Raw genomic sequence first — 21,594 nt, 5'->3', positions numbered from 1 at the left:
CTCAGTGAAATGCTCTATGCATTGTTACTATGACTCAGGCTACTCAATAATTGAGAGGTAACACTCACTGCCACCGTTTAATCAAGTTTAGAAGGAAACTTGCTGGACTAGAAATGTTAGTAGGTTAGAAGTTTTTTAAAAACATACTTGGGCAGGTATTTTCTTCATATAGTTGCCTCTTTCTTAGGAGAGAATTTTCCACTTGATTTGGCCCTGTTTATAAACCAACAAAGCAGGGAAAAAATGTTAAAACTCAGTACAGAGATCAAAAAGACTTTCAAATCAGCAGCTTGAAACCACAAGCTTGTAAAATATGGTATTCAAAGCTGTTTCCTGGGAATGTATAAGTGATCTGGGTTGAAATGAAAACAACCATGTGAGGTTGTTGTAGTTACTTATTTTTTCAGCTAGCATTCATATTAATGTGAACTACCATAGTCAAAAACATGATAGGCCTCAATAAGTTGTTATTTCCTCACTTTGATTAGATTCCCATGACAAAGTATTTGAAGCAATTTTATTGTAGTAATTTTCTGTTTACCAATAACAGATTTAAAGGATTTTTTAGAAAAGAACCCAAATGTGATATAATTTCTGTAAGAGTTTCATTTGTTGAATCTTATCCTATATACAATAGAAGAGTAGCGTAATTGTGTTTTCAAGGATGGGTGCTGACATAATAGACCTGCTTCTGAAATAGAAACATTACAGTAACAGGGCTGTAAACACATTTACCTCCATAGAAGTGGCCCCTTGTTACTGCTCTAAATGCGGGTTCTGTGGTGTGGAAGTAGGCATTTTGAAAGGTCTGTGTCTTGAATTGCTGTTTTTTAAATAGTGTCAGGCTATACTGGACAGACACGCATCGATTCTGGAAATGTGGCATGAGGGGAAAAAATGTATGTAAATGGAGGCTTACCGGTAGAAGAAAAAACGTTAGAAAGGCAAGTTAGATGCTGGGTTTGCCGCCAGGAACTCTGGGGGAATGGACGTTGTCCTTTCCCGACCCTTTCTGGCTCAGACCCCTCCTCTGGCTCTTCATTCCTCCAGGCATGAGCGAGAGCTGATACCAGGCCCTGTGAGGTCTGCGATCAAGACGGCACATGCTTCTGCCTGGAGACACTCATCACCTGCCAGCCTCAGCCTCCCCACACCTCCCGACACCCCGCCTTCCCAGAGCACACCCATTCACCCCACCTCCCGACACCCCGCCTTCCCAGAGCACACCCGTTCACCCCACCTCCTGACACCCCGCCTTCCCAGAGCACACCCGTTCACCCCACACCTCCCGACACCCCGCCTTCCCAGAGCACACCCATTCACCCCACACCTCCCGACACCCCGCCTTCCCAGAGCACACCCATTCACCCCACAGCTCCCGACACCCCGCCTTCCCAGAGCACACGCATTCACCCCACCTCCCGACACCCCGCCTTCCCAGAGCACACCCATTCACCCCACAGCTCCCGACACCCTGCCTTCCCAGAGCACACCCATTCACCCCATCTCCCGACACCCCGCCTTCCCAGAGCACACCCATTCACCCCACACCTCCCAACACCCCGCCTTCCCAGAGCACACCCGTTCACCCCACTTCCTGACACCCTGCCTTCCCAGAGCACACCCGTTCACCCCACTTCCTGACACCCCGCCTTCCCAGAGCACACCCATTCACCCCACACCTCCCGACACCCCGCCTTCCCAGAGCACACCCGTGCACCACACCTCCCGACACCCCGCCTTCCCAGAGCACACCCGTTCACCCCACCTCCCAACACCCCGCCTTCCCAGAGCACACCCGTTCACCGCACACCTCCCAACACCCCACCTTCCCAGAGCACACCCGTTCACCCCACACCTCCCGACACCCCGCCTTCCCAGAGCACACCCATTCACCCCACACCTCCCGACACCCCGCCTTCCCAGAGCACACCCGTTCACCCCACTTCCTGACACCCTGCCTTCCCAGAGCACACCCATTCACCCCTGCAGAATCTGTGCCGCCTACCTCCGTGTGCCCCTCTTCTGGGCTCATTTCTCTCATAGCTCTTACACTTTGAGGTAGACTGCTCACTATGCTTGTGTTTTTGTTTATGTCTATCTGTTAAGTGTCTCCAAAAGCAGCTGCCATTTTAACATCACTCACTGATTTCTTCCAGCACCTTGTACAGTACCTGCAGCATACTACATGCTTTACTATTTGTCATACCAAAAAAAAAAAAAAAAAAAGATTCTGCATCCTTGTCCTTAGCTAATGTAACCCAACCAGAGCCCTGGTTCCTGACTCTAAGGAGCCTGGCCTCACTTTACCCAGTTCTGGACACACACACACACACACACACACACACACACACACACACTCTCTCTCTCTCTCTCTCTCTCTCTCTCTCTCTCTCTCTCCCTGCATGAACCACCCTTTCCCTGCTTGCCTTCCTGCTGTCTTGCAAAGAACTGGGAGCTCACCATGGAGCTCAAGATTTCTGTGTGTGTTGTGCATGCGTGTGTATGCATGCTTGAGCATATATGTGTGCATGGGTGTGTTTGAGAGAGAAAAACAGAGACAAACAGAGGCAGAGTACTGTATCTGGGCCTAAGAGAGAAGAACATGGGAAGTGCTCACATGTTTGGAAGTATGTGCCTTGACAACTAACGTCAGTTGCTATCTTGGGTATATTTTATGGACCTCGAGTTCTTTATTTTGTCTTTGGAATAAATGCTCGACAAAACCAGAGCAGTTTTTCTAGTGGCCTTTCTTGGAGCATTTCTTTAATGTGATTAAGTATTTTAAATCTATCAGCCATGCATTCAAAACATTTCTGAAACTGCTAAAACATGAGGTGCAGAAAGAACCTATTTTTCATTCCATGTTGATAGAAAGATGCTCCTTCTGGTTTTACAGGGATACCGTCCCTGGTTAAGATGGTAGCTTCTTGGTTTAAGGCAGGAATTCTAATCCTTTCTAAACTCTCAACATTTGTTTCTTATACACATAGAATGTAAGCTAAATGACAAACCCAATCATGTGTATAAAATATGAGAGTCTTCAAGAGAGAAAGATCAGTTGTTCTAAAATTAGAATAGCAATAATTATTAAAGCCAAGTAAAAATTTATTCTAGGCCAAGTATTGTTAATTGTTAATTCATTTAATCCTCACAAAAGTTTTTTTTAGGAAGATACTGTTATCTTCCGTGCTTTCTGGCGTAACAAGGTGCTTGTGAGTTAACCGCTTTCACAAAATCATGCAGTTAGTAAACACATTGTACAGACGGAATAGAGTGCCTTCCACAAGTGTAATTGTGAACTTTTCACGTGACACTGAACTTAGGCCAGAGGCTTGCTGCGGTCCTGGGCTGTGAGGACAGCCAGTGAAGAGCGGGCTCTTTAGATACACGCTGCACGGCTGTGGTCAAGGCTCAGCGTGCACACACATGTCATCAAGGGTCGGAAGGGACGGGTGTCAGTCCTCCCGTTTGACCAGTATCCTCTGGGGTGGGCCTGACCGGCGGCTGCCTTGTCCAGGAGTGCAGATGGCCCATTACCAAATCACCCTACTGCCCAAAAGTCTCCGGTGAGCCGCTGCTTCGTGACCGGAGCCTCTGCTCTTCCCGGAGCCTTGGCACTGATCTGTCTCTATGTCAAATCATGTATCTTTAGAAAAACAGCGTCAGCCAGTCGTGAGGCTTGGAAGCTCTAGATGAGGATACTGAATTCAGAAACATTTATTGGAGTGAGGACTACTTCTAATCACATGGAACTGTTCCTAACCAAGCCATAGCTAATCAGTAGTGATTACTGAAATGCACATACTAAAGCGTTCACACGTTTTTACTTTTCTCTTTAAACGAGCGTTCATTGAGTAGCTGTTTAAAAAGCCGTGTGATTCTCTAAGCAGCCTTGGCTGTGGTGTGAGCAGTTGGGCCGGAGTGTCAGCGTTTTAGGCCGGTGCCTGGGCATTCCTCTCGTAGAACTGGGAGGTACCAGTGCGTTGTGGGTGCTGACAGGCCGCTGTCGGATGCAGTGGCTTGTTGTACGCCTGCACTTCCCATATTTATTGGCACAGTTGGCACCCGATCTGGGGTGGTTATTATTGTAGAAACAATCGTTCACTTCCTGGAAAATAAAACTTACCGAGAGCATATGTGATAAAATATCCATCCATCCTAGCTTCGCGCCCTGGCGCTCAAGGTGTGGTAACAGAAAGGCCAGGATGGCTCCGGTTTCTCAGAACGTACATAGCCTAAGAACACGTTGCTCACTGGGGTTTTCTTAATGGACTGTCTGTCGTGTGACCCTTTCCCTTCCTGTGAAGCCCTCCTATCACACAAGGATAACTGTCTTCGTAACTGGCCGTCTCACTCACCTCTGCTATTCTGAAGCCAGATAAGGCTCTGTCGCCAGTGCCCATCCTCACCCCAGGAAAAGCCTCCCAGGGGCTGCACGCTGACTTTAGGAATAAGCCCGAGCAACACTCTTGAACATGGCCCCAGCTTGCACAAAGCCCGCAGGATCGTCTCTGTCGGAGCACGCACGTCAGCCCTCGGGCCCTCGCCCGCCTTTCCTCTCCAGCGCACACCTGCTCTGCCACGCCGTGGTCCTGGCACACACCCCCGCCCGTCTCTACCCCTCCGGCTCTGCCTGGTGCCCCCGGGGCTCACAGCCAGCGAGGGCGCTCCATCCTCACACGGTGCCTGAGGCATCCGTAGGACTGTATTTTATTGGACTCATTTGAGGTGCTTAGTCTAACACAGAGAAAACTTCAGATAGCAGAGAAAGGAAGAGAATGAAGGGAGAAGAAAATGGGAGAAAAGAAGGAAATTTTTGTTTGAAGTGGAAATGTCTTATCTGAAGTAATTCCCTTCATCATTTGGAATGGCAAGTTTGCATCCTTTGGCCGGCTGCCAGGTGGCCGGCCCGGGAGGCCCTGGGGCTCCTCATTTCCCGCCGCACCGTGTCAGAATCGGGCTGGCCCGGGGACCCCTGTGGCCCACGGACACAGTCCTGGCTTCAAGTTTTTCTTGTCGGGACTGTATTTATCTTCTCAAAGTTAGTTTTTCTCTCCTGAGACACTGTTCAGAAAAGGCAACCTGCACTGCCTGCACTGCCCGCCTGCGGTTCCTGTTCAAGCCGCTGGAGGCCCCAGCGCAAGCTGCCTGCCCAGGACTCCCTTCTGTACCCAGAGGCTGAAGCCACACTGTGCTTCCATCCAGAGAACCAAGGCAGACGAACAAAATAAAAAGGGGAAAAAAGGGCTGGGAAGGTGGCTCAGTGGTAGAGCGCTTGCCTTGCAAGCCTGAGGCCCTGGGTTCGATTCCTCAGCACCATATAAGCAAAAAGAAAAAAGCCGGAAGTGGCGCTGTGGCTCAAGTGGTAGAGCGCTAGCCTTGAGCTGAAGAGCTGAGGGACAACGCCCAGGCCCAGAGTTCAGGCCCCACAACCAGACCCAAAAAAAAAAAAAGGGGGGGGAAAATAAAAGTAGAGGTGCTGTGATGGATTTGCGGTGGTGTCTCCTTGGGAATGTGATGATCTACAGGTCCTTTCTGAAGAAGAAGTGACAGGGGCAGCCCTTGTTCAAAGTGTGTGTGTGGATATGTATCCCAGGACCAGAGCCGCGAGCAGCTCGAAGGGAATGGACCCCCAACTCGCCGCACCTCTTGGAGGCTCAGTTTCTCTCTTCGTGACACTGAAGAATACTATCTTATTCTTGTCCGTTTCCTAAAAAGCAAATAGAGTTCTTCAGGGAGCACAGTTGTATTATCCACCGAGCCACGTCACAGCTCGGGAAGGAGGGACCTTCAGAGCCCAGCCACAGAGGGGCTCAGCGAACGGAGTGAGCGTGGTGTTGGAAGTGATCTGATTGACCCAACGGCATTCATTCCTCAGACACAGGGCCTTTTAGTCAGCCTTGCTTTATCTTCTTTTTTCTTGTTCTTTTGTTAGGAGAGCAGAGCCAGAGTTTGAACCCAGGGCTCAGACTCGCTGGGCTGCCCTCCGCCACTTGTGCCAGGTCTCCAGCCATGCATTTTATCCACTCAGAAATGGCAGCTTCCAGCTCACAATCCAGTGCCGCTGCCACGCACAAGGGTAAAGTGATCAAGAAATTCTAGCCTTTATTTTAGTCATAGATTTGCAGTTTCCATCTTGGGAATGACAGAGAAATCTTTGACAGAGAAAGGCAGGCTAAGAGTCCTTACTACTTCATAAGTTAGTACTTACTAATGTATTCTAGGGAATTTGCTTCAACTCAGAATGCCTCGGATTTCTCGCCAAAATGAACTCTTTCGAGTGATCCTTGCTACTCTAGAGGCTGAAATCAAGAGTATGATGGTTTGAAGCCAGCTGGGCAAAACGTGTGTGATACCCCTCCCTTCACAACCAATAGCTGTCCCCAGCGGAAGGAGCCTGCCGTCCCAGGGGCCTGGAGCCGAGATCAAGGGGGTTGTGGATCCAAGGGCATCTGGGCAAAAAAGTCCATAAACTCGATCTCGAAGGACAAGTCTGGGCCTGTTAGCGCATGCCTCCTACCCCACCGCAGCTGGGAAGCAGGAACTCCGCCTCAAAATGACCCAGTGCCAAAGACGGGCTGGCAGCATGGGTGGCGGTGGAGGCCAGGCCTCGCCATCCGAGGCCCTGCGGTCAAACCTCAGCATCACACCCCACCCCAGAAGAGGAGAAGTGCATTGTCGTCTCCCGTCTGTGGAGAGGGTGGCCGGGATCTGGGCATGACTCCAAAGCTGCAGACAAACTCTGGAGTCAGAACAGAAGACCGGGGATCCCTAAACAAGATGCCCAACATAGAAACCTAACTTCGGTGTTTTCACTCTGTGAACTTTTTGCTTTCCCGGTCCTCCCTCTGCTACTGTCCGTCGGGGGATTCTGGGCACACCCGATCCTGTGTGTGTGAACCGGGGAGAGACGAGCCTTCTAGGGGCCTTCCCCGTCCCGGCAGCCTCTCCCCGCAGAGGCTGACCTGGGCCGCTGAGCTGAAGCTGTGGGTGGGCACAGCCAGCAGTGCACTTCACCCAGGACGTTGGTATTCCTGGGATGCAGTTAGTTCGCATCCTGCGGCTTTGTTCCAAGTGCATACTCTGCCATCAAAATGGCCCTCCACACTGTTTTTGAATGAATGAAAAGATGTGTGCCTCCCAGACGTAGGGCTTTGCTGTTGGGACGATAGCCGACACACACGTAAATGAGAGCTGGGGAAGTCGTTACAGCTGAGGTGGAAACAGAAAGACTTGTGAATAAACAAAAGAAGTGTGTGTCTCTTGAAGCCAAGATGATGCCAAACATACATGCCACTGGTACTGTGCTTTCCGCTTCATGGAAATCAGTATTCCACTGCTTCAGATGCTCAGACTCTGCATTTCTGAAGAGCCCATTGTGTGTGTCGACGTGACAGGGGCAGGAGAGAGCAGGAACTCTAAGATCCCAAACTTGGAGATTATCAGATGTGCAAACAGAACTGAGTGAAATAAATGTTAGGACAAAACAGACTCATCTCTAAACGTGGACTACCAAACCAGAGTTTCTGTTTCAGTCTCGGAAAATGGCCAGGAAGTTGAAGTAGGGAGTGACTCCTCAGAGTTCTCTAAGATGACTTTGTTAGCGGCCTTGTGCGGCTCCGTTTGGCACAGTAGGGACAGAAGCCCGGGCCCAGACCCTGTCCTCCCCCCCCCACCCCCCCACCCTCCGGTACGGAGTGCCTCATCAGAACAGGCCTGGGTGGGAAGCAAACCCAAAAGTCATTTAGTTCCACCCTCCCGTTACTGATGGAGGGCCAAGGGTGTGAGTTCATTCACACAAAGTAACACACTAGGTCATACAAGTCTCCTGCCTCCTAACACATCCCCTCAAGGAAACATTGATCCCTAATTAGTCATATAAAACAAGGGAACCAGATCCTTAAAAAATAACAATCAAATGCTATTATTTGGTTTTTAAATGAGCCATGTTCACCTTTTCATTTGGTTGCTTTTGTCTTGTCAGCTTCTTGTAGAAAGAAGACTTGCTGCCTGGAATGTCAGCTTGGGCATTTCCTCAGACAAAGGGATCTTTTAAACGTGGCTAGTGTTCCTTTGCGAGCATGGCTCCATCTCACAGGGCACATCCTATGGTTGGTGTTTACAGTCGGTTGTTTAAATCACGTTCGGTGCTTGGTTACAGGGGCCGTTGCTTTGTGTCTGTCTCTCCCTCTTTCTCCTTCTTCTTTGTGCTTGACACAAAAGGATGGGGCCCGGGACCCTCTGGAAATGGATCTACGTGTGCGTGCGTGTGTGAGCTTTACAAAGCACTGTCATTAAACATGAGAAGTCACTCGGTCACATCATCTCTCCATGCAGAGGTAAAGCAGGGAAGGCCTCTGTAAAGTTACACGAATCCACAAAGCTCTGTGTGTGTGTGTGTGTGTGTGTGTGTGTGTGTGTGTGTGTGTGTGTGTGTGTGTGTTCATTTATACCTTACTACTTAGAGGAGCGGCCTTTTCTTAGTTGATTTATTTATTTAGCTTGTCTCTCTCTTAGGAAGTTTGAGATTAGCTTTTATTTCCCCCTCAGCTGCCACCAGTACTAACCTTCTGTTTCATGTGGAACGTAACTACAGTAACAGATTTTTAAAGAGATCTTTAGGTTTTAATTCTGATTATGCTTTCCTTTCAAATTGTTGAGGTTTTCCTAGAAATCCACGAGGCTGGAGGGTGGGGGCAACGTCTCTCACTAAAGTAGTAGAAGTGGTCGGCCTGCCTTCTGCTTCCAACAGCATTGCTAGTATCAGATGTAGAAGTCAATGTCTGTCTGAAATGGAAATACAGTCCGCTCAACTTTGGAGGCAGGGGCCATCTGCTGGACAGTTGGGGTATTGTGAGCAAAAGTAATATGAACAGAAAGCACCGTGCAGTGTCACTTCATGAACAGACCCAGGGCCCGGGGAGCAAACAGGATCCCTCACTTACCGTCTGCATTCGGATTTTGTCATCAGAATAAACATATCCCTCCCTATCTACAGTGCCAGATCCTGAAGCACTCCAGTTTGTGGCCATACCAAATGTAAAATAAGTGCTTGTCTTCTGAGAAAGAATTTTAAAATGTATCTTACAGTATCCAGGAACCCTCAAAATTAAAAACAGAGGTAATATAAGAGAAAGTGCAAGCAGTGATGAAATAGGGTTATGTGAGAGTAAAGGGTAAGTACCGAAAATCAGAACCACATGCAAGGTTTAAACACAGGCTAGCCACGGACGGCTCCCTGCGGGCCCTGCCAGGGCCGACCCCCAGGTGACACCTGCCTTTCCCACCCTTGAGAGGGGCTGTGGACACGCAGGCCTTGGGAACGCCCCAGGTCCCGGACGCCGGCCTTGCGCGCACTGTGTCACGTGGGCTATCTGTGTTCTCACGCCTTAGACAACATGTGATGAATTCCACTGCCATTGTGCGCTATTAAAATTTTTCAGACACTAATTGACAGCATTCCTCTAAAGCACACCCGTTTCGAGTTACAACTCCGAAGTCGGAGGCTGACAAGAACTGTGAGTGGGAATGACGTTTCTTCATATGTAGAGAAATGAGCTATTGCAGGATTCCAGTTTGTATCTGGCTAGGAAATCCAAGGGGATTTTGTAGCAAGTAAGTGGTGAGCGACCCATGAATCCCAATAGAATATAAAATCATAAACTCCATCAGTATCTTCCATGAAGAGCTCTCAAAATGGAGGCACCAAGGCATGAGCTCTGTTTCTGAATTTAAAATACATGTATGTCGCTAAAAGGGGCACAGGGCAGACAGAATGCCAAACAGATGAAGAGAAAGTGGAAAGATGTTCCCAAACGTATGAACTGTTTGTCCACATGGCTTCCTGGTGCGGATGTCTGGTGTCAGGCACTGCTAATGAGACTGTTACCGCTCACTTCCCTTTTAGTTTATAAATGGAGTAGAATTAGGCAATCACTCTAATGAGGTAATAGGAAGATAAGTGCACAGGAAAATGTGATAGGGTTTTCTCCTGATTCGCCCGTGGCTGTGTGGCCCATTCCCACCCCATTAGCTCCCTCTTCCCTTTCCAGACTCCCTGCCTCAAGCAGGCTGGTCCGCAGCCCCGGGAACATGTTGCTGGCTATTATTTATAAGTCTCTCTCCTCCTGGCAGGATATGGAACAGCTGCTAGTCTATTCTCTGCCACAAAGACCAACTTCCTTCTTTTGCCCCTGGATGATTAGAAGAAAGTTGGGGAGGAGCAATTTATAGCTGTGTGACGGCACCTCTGTCTTATTTTATGTTTATTTATACTGTTTCCATGTCCGCTGGGGATCGCTGGGCTCATCAGGGCCACTCCGCTGTAGAAGTCTCATCCAAGAGGCTCTGATGGCCACAGAGACACTGTAAAACTCAAGGAAGTAGTGGATACTTCTTCTATGGGAATTTGAAGATCAAATCTCTTCTATTTCCTCCTCCTCTTCCTTCTTCTTTACTCTTTTGCTTCTTCTCCTTCATTTTGATGCATTGATAGACATGTGCGTTCTTTGTTACATGAACAAGAGGTGGCTTGGCTTTCTCAAGTCATTTTTCACCGACTTTCTGCCTCCAGGACTCTGCACAGCACCTGCTCAGTAAATGCCGGTGAGTGAACTGTGTGGGATGCTGTACAGAGTTCTGGTTTGTTCTGAGGTACCAACTATGTTAACAGATCAACACTTACTTCCACCCCCGGATTTGCAGCCAGGGCAAGCCCCGTCACCTGAAGGGAGCTCTTCTTCTGAAACTTTCTGCCTTAGATTATTCTGGGCTTCAGGCCTCATGCTAGACAAAAGAAGTAAGGTCATCCAGTAATTCACCATGTAACCTGCAGGTAAAGAAGAATGAGAAAGGTCTCAGAACATCAGACAGATCTGAGCAGCTTGGGAAGTAGATGTGGAGGGATTTCTCTGGGTTCTGCAGGGATTGAAGAGAAGTTGCGAAGTAGGAAGTCGGTGTCAGACCTGTCACCCAGAAAAGATTCACACGTCAGCGTGAAGTCAGAGAAAGTCACCTAAGGGGCAGGAAGGAACCAGTCCAGCCTTAAAGCCTCCTTTTGGTGAGGGTTTGATGCTGGAGGTGGTTTGCTCTGGTCGAGGCCGTGTCAGGAAGGAGCAGAGCAGTTTTATCTGTGTCTTCGATTATGCAGAGTCAGCGCTTGACCTCTTACTCATTTTTTTGGTATGGAAATTGCTTAGTAAGCATTAACTGTGGGTGGTTGAAATGGGTTCCGGAAGAACTTGAGAGGTGATGCTCTTAGTAAGGATTTTATTTTATTTTATTTTTGTCAGTTGTGGGGCTTGAACTCTGGGCCTGGGCGCTGTCCCTCAGCTCTGCAGCTCAAGGCTAGCACTCTACCACTTGAGCCACAGCACCACTTCTGGTTTTCTTGTGTTTTATTGGAGATAAGAGTCTCACAGATTTTCCTGCCTGGGCTGGCTTTGAACCGCGATCCTCAGATCTCAGCCTCCTGAGTAGCTAGGGTGACAGGCGTGATTTGTAAGGATTTCTAAAACAGTAACGTTTCCAGCACTAAAATATCTCCTCATGTAAGTTTCTGTGTGTGACAAGTATCTGGCTGGTCTGGCCCTGGCACCTGCTCCAAGGGCTCCGTAGCCTACCTCAGGAGCACTCAGAACCTGCTCCCACAGCTACTTCAGTGCTAAGAAGGACGCCTGCCTTCCTGACACCGGGTTGGAGGAACGCCGCTGGGGTTCTGAGGGGCTTCTGAGGGGGCAGGTCTGGCACGGGCCCTTCACCTTCACTGCTTTCCTTCACCTCATCTGCTTTCTAGAGGAGATTGTCTTGAAACAAAACCACCCTCCCACCTCCACCGAGTTTTTGATCCAGGGCTCTCAGCGCTACACAGCACGCTATTCAACGTGGCAAGAGTCCCGCAAGGCTCCGGAGAACGGAGGCCTGCAGGCCCGGTGCCTGTGCCGCTCTTCTGCCCTCTGTCCACACCGCCCCCCATTTCCTAAGCAGCTGTGTGGTGACACAAACAAGCTGCAGGGGCACCGGTGGGACTGGAGGCTGGCGAGCCTCACAGACATGCGGAAGACCTGGAGATGAGTCCTTCCTGGTGCACAAACATGGAACGGGCCCGAGGCCTCTCCACACACAGCCCACGGGGATCTCCACCCATGGCCTGCAGGAGTCCACACACACACACATGCACGTGCACACACACACGCACACACACACATACACGTACCACACACACATACACACACAGCCCACGGGGATCTCCACCCATGGCCTGCAGGAGTCCACACACACACACGCGCGCACACACGCACACACACACACACCACACACATACACACGCGCGCGCACACACACACACCACACACGCGCGCGCACACGCACACACACACACCACATACATACACACACAGCACACACACACACAACCCACTGGGGCCTCTCCGAGATGCAATTCTTACTACAGCACCCCAGCTGTGAGGATGCAGCTCGCCAGCCACACACACAGCCAGCTCACTTGCAGTTCTACTGGGAAAGTCCATGTCGCTGTATAGGATCTCATAGTGCAGTTCACACAGACCATCCTTACCTGTTTCCTGGACAGCCAAGCTCAGAAGTAAACCAAGAGTCAGACTACCATGCAAAAGTGGAAAATGTTTTTTGTTAACTCTTTGCTCATGCCACTTAAACTTATGGCATACTCCAAGAAACCCATCAAATGTCTCCATGAAGAGTTCATTCTTACATATCAAACCCATCAAACATCTCCATGAAGAGTTCATTCTTACATATCAAACCCATCAAACATCTCCATGAAGAGTTCATTCTTACATATCAAACCTGCCACGAACACATTCCCACGCAGAATGCCATGGCATGGCACACTCCCAATAAACAAGCACGAGTCAAGCTCGTACCCCCTTCGCATCCACTCCACCAACACGTCCATACTTCAGATCTGAAAGAAACACTGGTACACACTGGCACACTCAGTACCACACGTGTACATTCATAAACCTAAGAGGGATTCCATTTCTGCAAGCCAGCCACTAGAGAAGTTAGGGTTCTTCCCTTGCGTATAGGGTTGTTGAGAGAATAAAATGAGATCAAAGAGTATAGTTGAAAGGACCATGGCTTTTTACCATCTAAGGCAGCTTTATTGTTCCAAACACAGTTGGATAGAATTCTGTCTACTTAAGTACAGAGTGAAGTCCTCACTTCCCTGATTTAGACTATTAATTACCACTTTCATTATATGTAGTTAGAGAGGTTTTTTTCAACAAATGAAAACCACTAAAATGAAACTATGGGTCACCTTCTAAACAGCTATGAGATGGATTTTGGTCAGTACCAACTTGTCTTAATAAAAAGATTCAGTACCCAATTTATTTCCTGGCCTAGATGATGATAATCATCATTTCTATTTATTGAATCCTCACTGTATGCCAGGGACTGAACAAAGTTCTGTAATTGCATTCTCCTGATTAATCATCAGATATTATTCAACTCTATTTTTCAGCAGAGACCAAAGCTCAGAGCGACCACAAGATTTGTCCACAGTTACTCAGCTGCCCACAGTGGAGCCCAGGGGTCAGGCCAGGGGTAACGGTAGCCCAGACTCCACGCTCCGTGCTGCACAGTCTCCAAGGCGATGGTTTTAAAACACTGGATTTTTCCAGGGAAGCCCATTGCTAAGCACAGTAGATGGGTTTCTTACTCCCTTTAAAACTATACTTACCTCCTTTGGGCATTAACAAAAATAAAAGGGATTTTATTGAAATAGAGTATCAATGTTAGATGAAAATATGTGAGAGTGAAATTTTCATTTTATTTTAATTTCCCTTTTCGTCTGTATTGTCACCTATTCTGAAATAAGTTCATATTCACAAGCAAAAGAGGACATGCAAAGAATAGTGAAGAAAAATAGAGCCCAGGGTGCGGGTTCCAAAGTCAGCATTCTGCTGCCATCCTGTCACAGTCCTGTTGAAGGAATAGTGACCAGAACTCCGCGTCTGCCTTGGGGACATTGCAGACACCAATAGGTCCTGTTGCAGTGTCAGATGCATCCCGGCTTTGCTGCAGTGGAAAGTTTAATAGCCTTCCCCCCAAATCTCAGCTTCATGTTTTGTCTACTTACAATGTTCTTGAGCATGTATTCCTGCCAAGAAGAAAAATTAAACTAAATCTTCCACTACGGCTAGCACATTCTACTTTGTTCTGATTAATTCATAGATCTGTGCCATGAAAGAAGTTGAAGTTGGCGAGCAAAATTCTAAATTAGGCAGTTTAATTGTCAAATAAATGTTAAAACTTGCACGAGGGGTGGGGAGGATGTAGAGATGCAGACACGCAGACATTTGGAACCTATAAGTGGGTATTTTCTTATAGGTCATGGCAGTCTAAGAGAAGGAAAAAAGGAAAAAATACTCATTATGTTAGATCAAATAGCTATTTCTTTAGAAAACCTGAAGATAAATGTAGTAAAATTTTAATTTACTTCATTTCCTTCAACGCCTCTCAACACATTTGCTCAGGAAACAGCCACATAAATGAAATGACCTACATGTGCAAAAAATTTTTGCTCAGAATCCCTTTCTTCCTGCCTGAGTTGAATTCGTGCAAAAAGATCGGTTTTCTGAAAAATGAAAGATAAATTTCACCAGAAGGGTTCCGGCTCCCAAAAAAAACTTGATTTGGGACATCAAAGGAAAATAGGAAATGGACGGTTACCTGTTTACTTTTGTTTTCCTGGATCATGTAAGTTTATTATGCTCTTTGGCTCTTATATGTTATTATTTCTCAGTCTGAATTTTGTTGTTTTCTACTAACTTGCTTTCATGAGTGGAGTGGTTCTACCATTAAATAAAGTAGAATAATACCTCTTGCAGCAAATGTAAGGCTTAGCAACCCTTTAAGTGTGGGCCAGCCACGGGTGACTCTTGGTGAGGTTGTACTACTTTCCCCCCAGGACGTGGGGGCTGGAACAGCACAGAGCCCTGAAAGGCCTCCACCTCTCAGCCACCCCCCAGCCCCCCCCCACCGCGTTTCCACAGCTTCTCCTCAGTCACCACAGGAGGCTGACAAGGAGCAGAACAAGGAGATAGTTCTCTTCATCTGAAAGTAAATTCTGTGGTCCTTCATTCAGAAGCAAGACTAGACAAACAGAACCCTAAGGGCAAAGACAATAACAAGCAGGAAAAAGAGAAAGGAAGTTTCTGGATTGTGAGGGGAACAGAGACAGACGGAGGGAAGGCTGAGCCAGGTGCGGGCCAGCACTCCTCCAGCTCACCTTTCAGGCTCTCCAGGAAGTCGCGCCCATTTGGAGTATATTTTCTACTTGACTCGGTCATCTGAGTAACAAAAGACATTCTCCCACGTGATGAATTCTGTCTCCTTTCAGACCTGTGCAAAAGTGGACTGGTCACTGCTCTTTACCCCGGATTGCTGCCCGGTGTGTTGCTACACAGTTTAAGAGAAGGGATTGCAGGTGCAGCTCAGTGTACAGCGCCAGCCAACGAGCAAGTGTCAGGTGCCAACTTCTTCAGTCCTAGTCTTGAAAACACACACACACACACACACACACAGAGTTTAAGGGGAGTGAGTCCTTAACTCTTCCTGGATGTGAGAAGTGAACGTGAAAAACTGTCTGTCCAAACAGGACCTAGGCCACCTTGTTTATGTCCCTACGGTTACCTTTCTCCTACGTGCTTGTCTTGTTCTCTAATGGACATGTCATTTTAGCAGGCTAAAAACAACCATTCCACAACAGATTTTGTCCCCTGCTTATTACACGTATCTTAGAGAAGAGTGACATTTTCCCACAAAATTCTTAGTTGTAGTAAAACTTTCCTTTTTCCTTTTTTTTTTTTGTCCTGGGGCCTGAACTCTGGGCCTGGGCGCTGTCCCTCAGCTCTTCAGCTCAAGGCTAGCACTCTACCACTTGAGCCACAGCACCACTTCCAGTTTTTTGTTTTGTTTTTGCTTTATGTGGTGCTGAGGAATTGAACCCAGGGCCTCATGCACGCAAGGCAAGCGCTCTACCACTGAGCCACCTTCCCAGCCCTGTAAAACATTTTTTAATGTCTATTTTGAATCATTATTTCACTCTACTGAATCATTGTTTCACCTGGGTATTCTATTTGCAGCGGGGGCGGGGCCAGGAGTTCATCCTGGGCCAGGAACCGGAACAGTTTCAGACTGTTTTCACCTTTAATTCCTGCAGCTGCACCAGAATTGCATTGTCATTCTCTGTTCCTAGATGCCCAGCCTAGGACCAGAGTGATTACAGGGCTTTCCCGTGGTCAGGAGATTGGAGCTGGGACTACACCCAACTCACTCTCTGTCTTCTCTCCCTGTGCAAAGTGTGGCTGGAATTCCAGGAACAGAAATCTTCTCACTCTATCTTGAATTAAGAGAAATGTGAGAGAATGCTGAGACACGAGGGTCTGCGAACGCTGCGGCTGGATTTCTCTCTTCTGCGACCCCACCTCTCCCACTTTGTCCTCAGCTGGAGTTTCCTCTCTAAGGGCCCAGTGGCTTTTCCCAGAGACTCTGCCTGCCCAGGGTGCGGGCCGTCCAAGACCAGCCTCCGTCCTCCACAGACCCCGCCCTCAGTCAAAGAATTGGATCTACTTTGGCAGAGCAGATCGCTCCAAAAGAAGGGCTTGTAAGAACGTGTCTTAAGACATGATTGAAATGCATACTCCTTTTAGAGAGCACGTTCCACTTTAACGTGTAAAGTCTGAATGACACACTCGCTTCCACGGCTCTCCTCTCCACCTTCCTGACCCGTCTCACGTTTTCTTTGTTTGGCTTCTTAGAGGCTAGTGCACAATTCTGCGATTCCTATCTTTTTTCACTGTGGCAATTGAGACTTAAATTCAGATGTGCTCCCCTGGGACCTCTGGGACCCTCCCCCTCCATGTGCTCATCAAGGTAGTTTTGAAAAAGGAGAGGATCCTTGCAGTCTTTGAACTCAATCTCATCGGTTCTTCCTTAGCCTTCTGTGTGAGCCAGGACGTGTTCTGGAAGTATGGAGTTGTTAGAATGATTGGGTCAGGAAAGAACTAACTTGCCTCATGAGCAAACCAGTCCCTCTGGCCCCTGGCGTGAGAATGTTACCATTTCCATGGATCCCAGGACCAAAGGCTGGAAAGCACTGCCCGCTACAATCTCAGGATGTGTGCCTTCCAGGCTTCGCATCATGCCTACATTATTTTGAATTCTTGGTCAAATGTTAAAAAAATAAATTTGTCATGAGAGCTGGCAGCCCTTGAGACGTTTGGGGGATTTTTCTGAATGGCAAGCCTTTTCCAAGATCCCACCATGATTTCTTGCATTGAGAACCTGGTTTACAATAGGAAACTAATTAAATGGTTTTATATACATTTCAGGTTGCTAACACACACACACACACACACACACACACACACACACACACACACACACACACACACACACACACACACACACACACACACACACACACACACACACACACACCTGCCCAGCTGGCCGGCCATGCTGCCCATGTTATTCTAGAAAGTGATAGAAGGCCAAGGAGCTGGGAGGCAGAGCCTGTGCTTCCAGGACCCCAGCACTAAGTTGCTGGTACAAAGTGTAAAGCCCTGGCAAGGAAGCATGTGCCGCACGTGTCCCAGTGAGACCCGTTCCGCTCAGGGCCCGAAACACCAGGATGTTGGGAAGTTGAACTGCTTAACTATCATTATTACAACTGAAAGTGCATAAAATGCATCAGTAAAATGGACTCGATGCTTTGACTCAGTATGATTTAAGAAAAATAATGAGGCATGTTGTTCTTTTCCAAAAAAAATGAATATTTGAAGATGGGTTGACAGTAGAGGGTGAAGGGATAAGAATAACAGGGAAGCAGCCCTTTGTCTTAAAACCTTTCGAAAAGTAGTTTTCATTTTCGTGCCTAACAAATAAAGCCTCCCCGATCTCTGACGCTCCCCTGGGGGGGGGGGGACAGTTTCTAGCCTGAGAAATGCAGTTGGAAACCTGCTATGCTGCCTGGGGTCCAAACACAGTGCCTTCCTCCTCCTCCTCCTCTCTGCTCTGCTCCAGGAAAGATCAGGGTCCCAGGTGAGCCCGCAGGGGCGCCGCACTTCCTGAGTCCTCTCACCAGACACAGCCCCGTCCCGTGGTTTCCTCGCCCGTGCCCCGTCCAAAACAAGATGATCGAAACGCCCTGCGGTCCGTCTTCCAGCACTCGGTTGGACGTGTAAGTGTGATAAGCATACTACAAAGCACAGCGTGTGCAGCATCCCAGGCTCCAAGGAACTCAAGACCTGGCACGGACTGATTGACTGATGGATTGATTTGCTGCCGCCACCTCCTCCTTCTTTTGTTTGTACTGAGATTTTTACTCATGGCCTAAAGCATGCTAGGCTGCCATTCTACCACCTGAGCCATGCCTCCAGCCCTGCCGGCCTCCACAGCTCATCCTCCTGAGTAGCCAGCATTACAGGGGTGGCCCGCCAGCGCCTGGCCAGTTACACATCCTGCCAGGTGTTTTGGGGCCGTGTGGTGTGTACAGGGCATGTGTGATTCTGTCTTCGGAAGTAAACTAAACTTGTGGGTAATTTAGAGGAGCTCCCTCATTTTAAAATAAGTTACAGTTTAGCTACTGAAAAGCTCACCTTTTGTGTATACAGTCTCACAGTTTTGACAAGTCACCTAACTCCAGCCACGATGGTAGGAGGACGGTTGCCCATCCCGCTCACTTCCTGTGTTCTTTTGGCCTTGGCTGTTCCCCAGCATCCGACCCCCACAACCACTGACCTGGGTCCTGCCCCATCACATGCTGCCTACAATACCCAGGGTAGAATGCTGCTGTACCGGAATGGAGCCAGACAGTATTCGCCTTTTACATCTGGCTTGTACTACCTAGAGTAGCACCTCCAGCACCGCTGTGACTGGAGCTGCCAGCGTCAGCTCCTCTGCGTGCCCTGTGGCTGTGCCACAGTGTCTGTCCAGCCACAGGGTGAAGGGCATGTTGGTTGTTTCCACCTTGAGTGTTAGCTCACCTGGGTGAACAGTGGCGGTGTGGCTGCTGGGTCACCTGCTGGTTGTGTGCTGAGCTTTATCAGAGACTGCCACACTGTCTCCAAGGTCACTGCGCCATGTTGCTGTCCCGTCTTCTCACCCAGGTGTGCCGGCTGGAACAGGCTCTCCTTGAGGATTTGACCCCGGGACATGGAGGAGGGGAGTCTGGGGACGCTGAGGACTGAGCCCCACGCACCCTGCCATCGAGCCACCGCACCCCTCCCGGCCCCCAGACAGTAGGGATTTTCTTTTTGGAGACTCTAAGTTTTTTGTTCATTAAACACAAATTGAGTTTGAAGACAGGAAAGAAATAATACAGCATGTAATGCAGAAGGAAAGTCGATAATAGCTGCGCCCCTCGGCTCAGCCCGTGCGCCAGGCATCTCTGCTCTTTGCACGCATTTCCCCGCTTAACCCTAGACTTGCAGGTGCTGCTGTCCTCAAGCCGTATAAAAAGTAAGCATCAGAACATGCTCAGACCCAGACCTGCTGACTTTCAATCCCTGAACTCTTCCTCTCCCTAAACGAAGAGTGAACGTACATCTTTCTCTATGGATTTTAGAGGGGGTGCTTTAAAAATAAAAAGGTAGTGTCACAATACTTTTCCCAAAAATGCGTGCAGTCCTGCCAGCGAACAAGGTAAAAACACATCTTTTCAGTCCACCTTTTGGCCCCTGCTATCTCTTGTTCCCCGGAAGCCAACCTCACCACCCCTGAGACTGCAACTCTGAGCACTGGAAGACTAACAGTGGAAATTTCCAGCCCACAAGAAAACAGGATCAGGAAAGAAGATGAGTGGCCAGATATGGGTGGAATGTGAGGCCTGTCCATTTTGGAGACTTTCTCTCTCCTGCCATCCTAGCCCTACATCCAACCACCAGTCTACATCATCTGAGTAAATAAACCTACATTATCTAATTGACCCCCGTATAAACTTTTCTCGGGGAAGGATCATCCTGTTTCCGTTATGACCTAGTTTAGAAACTGGAGAAAATGTAATCTCCCACATAGGTGAAGAATTCCTTTGAGATGACAAACAACTCCCAGCCTAAGTGTGATTCCTGGAAGACAAGCCCGCAGAAGGTTTAGGTTGTAAAACTCTCCTAGGCCGCCATCCCCCTCCGGGGCTATCACTGCAGGCTCCAGAGGAGACCCCATCGAAAGGTAATTTCCTGAATGAAGTAGGCTCATGTGGAACAAATTGAAAATCCTCGGCCTTTCAACACAGTTGGGTTTTTTTTTTATTACTTAATCTTGTAAAAATTTTCTCACTCTTCACTTCCCGAGAAGATATTTCAGAAACAGAATGAAATTAAAAATTGATCCACTTAAAAATGGAAAATTTCAGTAGAAAATGTTTAGCACGGAGCGAATGGGGCCTGGGGTGAATGCGCTCTGACTCTGAGATTTCCTTTCTGTGTGACTCAGACGCTTACTCCAGACAGCACTGCCCTGCCTGTGATAAATAGCATTTTACAACCTGTTAAAAAATAAAAGCCCCCCAAGCTGAGCACCGGTGGCTCACGCCTGTCATCCTAGCTACTCAGGAGGCTGAGATCTGAGGATCGAGGTTCAAAACCAGCCCGGGGGCAGCAAGGTCCGTGAGACTCTTATCTCCAATAAAACCCACCAGAAAACCAGAAGTGGCGCTGTGGTTCAAGAGGTAGAGTGCTCACCTTGAGCTGAAGAGCTGAGGGACAGCGCCCAAGCCCAGAGTCCAAGCCCCATGACCGACCAAAAAAAAATTAATGAAAAAATTAAAATAAAAGCACTGCATGTTAGAAGTACAGGAACATAGATTCCAGGATTGATGAGATCGGCAAAGGGCGGTGGGTTTAAGAAAGCACAGTGGAACAGTGCCAGGCTGTTGTGCACATGGGTTCCTTACCCTGTCCGTTTTCAGAACGTCAGACTCTTTCTATGTGCCTCATTCTGTAGCTCTGTTGCCTTGACGAAACGTTTGGCTGAGTAGTTAATTGTTTTCTTCTAGAAGGAAAAGCCTTGTGAAACACGTACTTACCACCCATTCTACAGATACGCGTCGAGAGCTCATGCGTCCCCAGTGCTCTGTCTGTGATGAGACACACTCGGGGGACGTGGTGCCACGGGGCCCAACCTCGCTGGGAGAGGCGGGCACGTGGAAATCAGCCAGGGGGAGCACAGGGAAATGGTGGTGAGGAGTCAATCACAGGAAGAAGAGGTTCAGGCAGAGGGAGACGGCGGTGGAGGAAAAAGAGGGGACTGCGTGAGGAGAGCGTTATGTCTCAAATGCCCGTGGTCCAGAGCTTGCCTAGCATTTGTCTCGATATTTGCACTTGACCTGCGGGACAGTAGACCTCAATCTCTTAAGATAATAAGTGGAACGAGATTCCCACGCTGGGTGTCCTTCGGGGTCCGTGCGATGTGAAGGACGGTGGGCCGGAGGCGTGGCCTCCTCCGCTCCGCCCTCCTCCCTGCCAGGCTCACACCCCAGCTCTGGGAATGTCCTCCCAGCCTGCCTCCAGGCGCTGAGTTCCAGGCTCTGCCGGGGAACCGGTT

General features: G+C 48.6%; 1 protein-coding gene and 1 long non-coding RNA gene across 3 annotated transcripts in view; one reads left to right on the top strand and one right to left on the bottom strand.

Annotated features, from left to right (window-relative positions):
• Positions 1-21,594, top strand: part of LOC138809797 (mastermind-like protein 2) — a 226,718-nt gene that overhangs the window by 179,617 nt on the left and 25,507 nt on the right. The window lies entirely within an intron of this gene.
• LOC138809394 (uncharacterized) lies at positions 10,348-15,352 on the bottom strand. Its single transcript, XR_011366828.1, has 3 exons — positions 15,278-15,352; positions 10,688-10,831; positions 10,348-10,591 (listed from the first exon to the last, which is right to left on the bottom strand). It is a non-coding gene; the product is annotated as an uncharacterized lncRNA (long non-coding RNA).

This window comes from Dipodomys merriami, unplaced genomic scaffold (genome assembly GCF_024711535.1).
Source record: "Dipodomys merriami isolate MVZ:Mamm:240054 unplaced genomic scaffold, mDipMer1.0.p SCAF_103, whole genome shotgun sequence".
Taxonomy (NCBI): Eukaryota; Metazoa; Chordata; class Mammalia; order Rodentia; family Heteromyidae; genus Dipodomys; species Dipodomys merriami.
The sequence above is the reverse complement of the archived record's forward strand: the minus strand, read 5'-3'. Positions and strand labels throughout refer to the sequence as shown.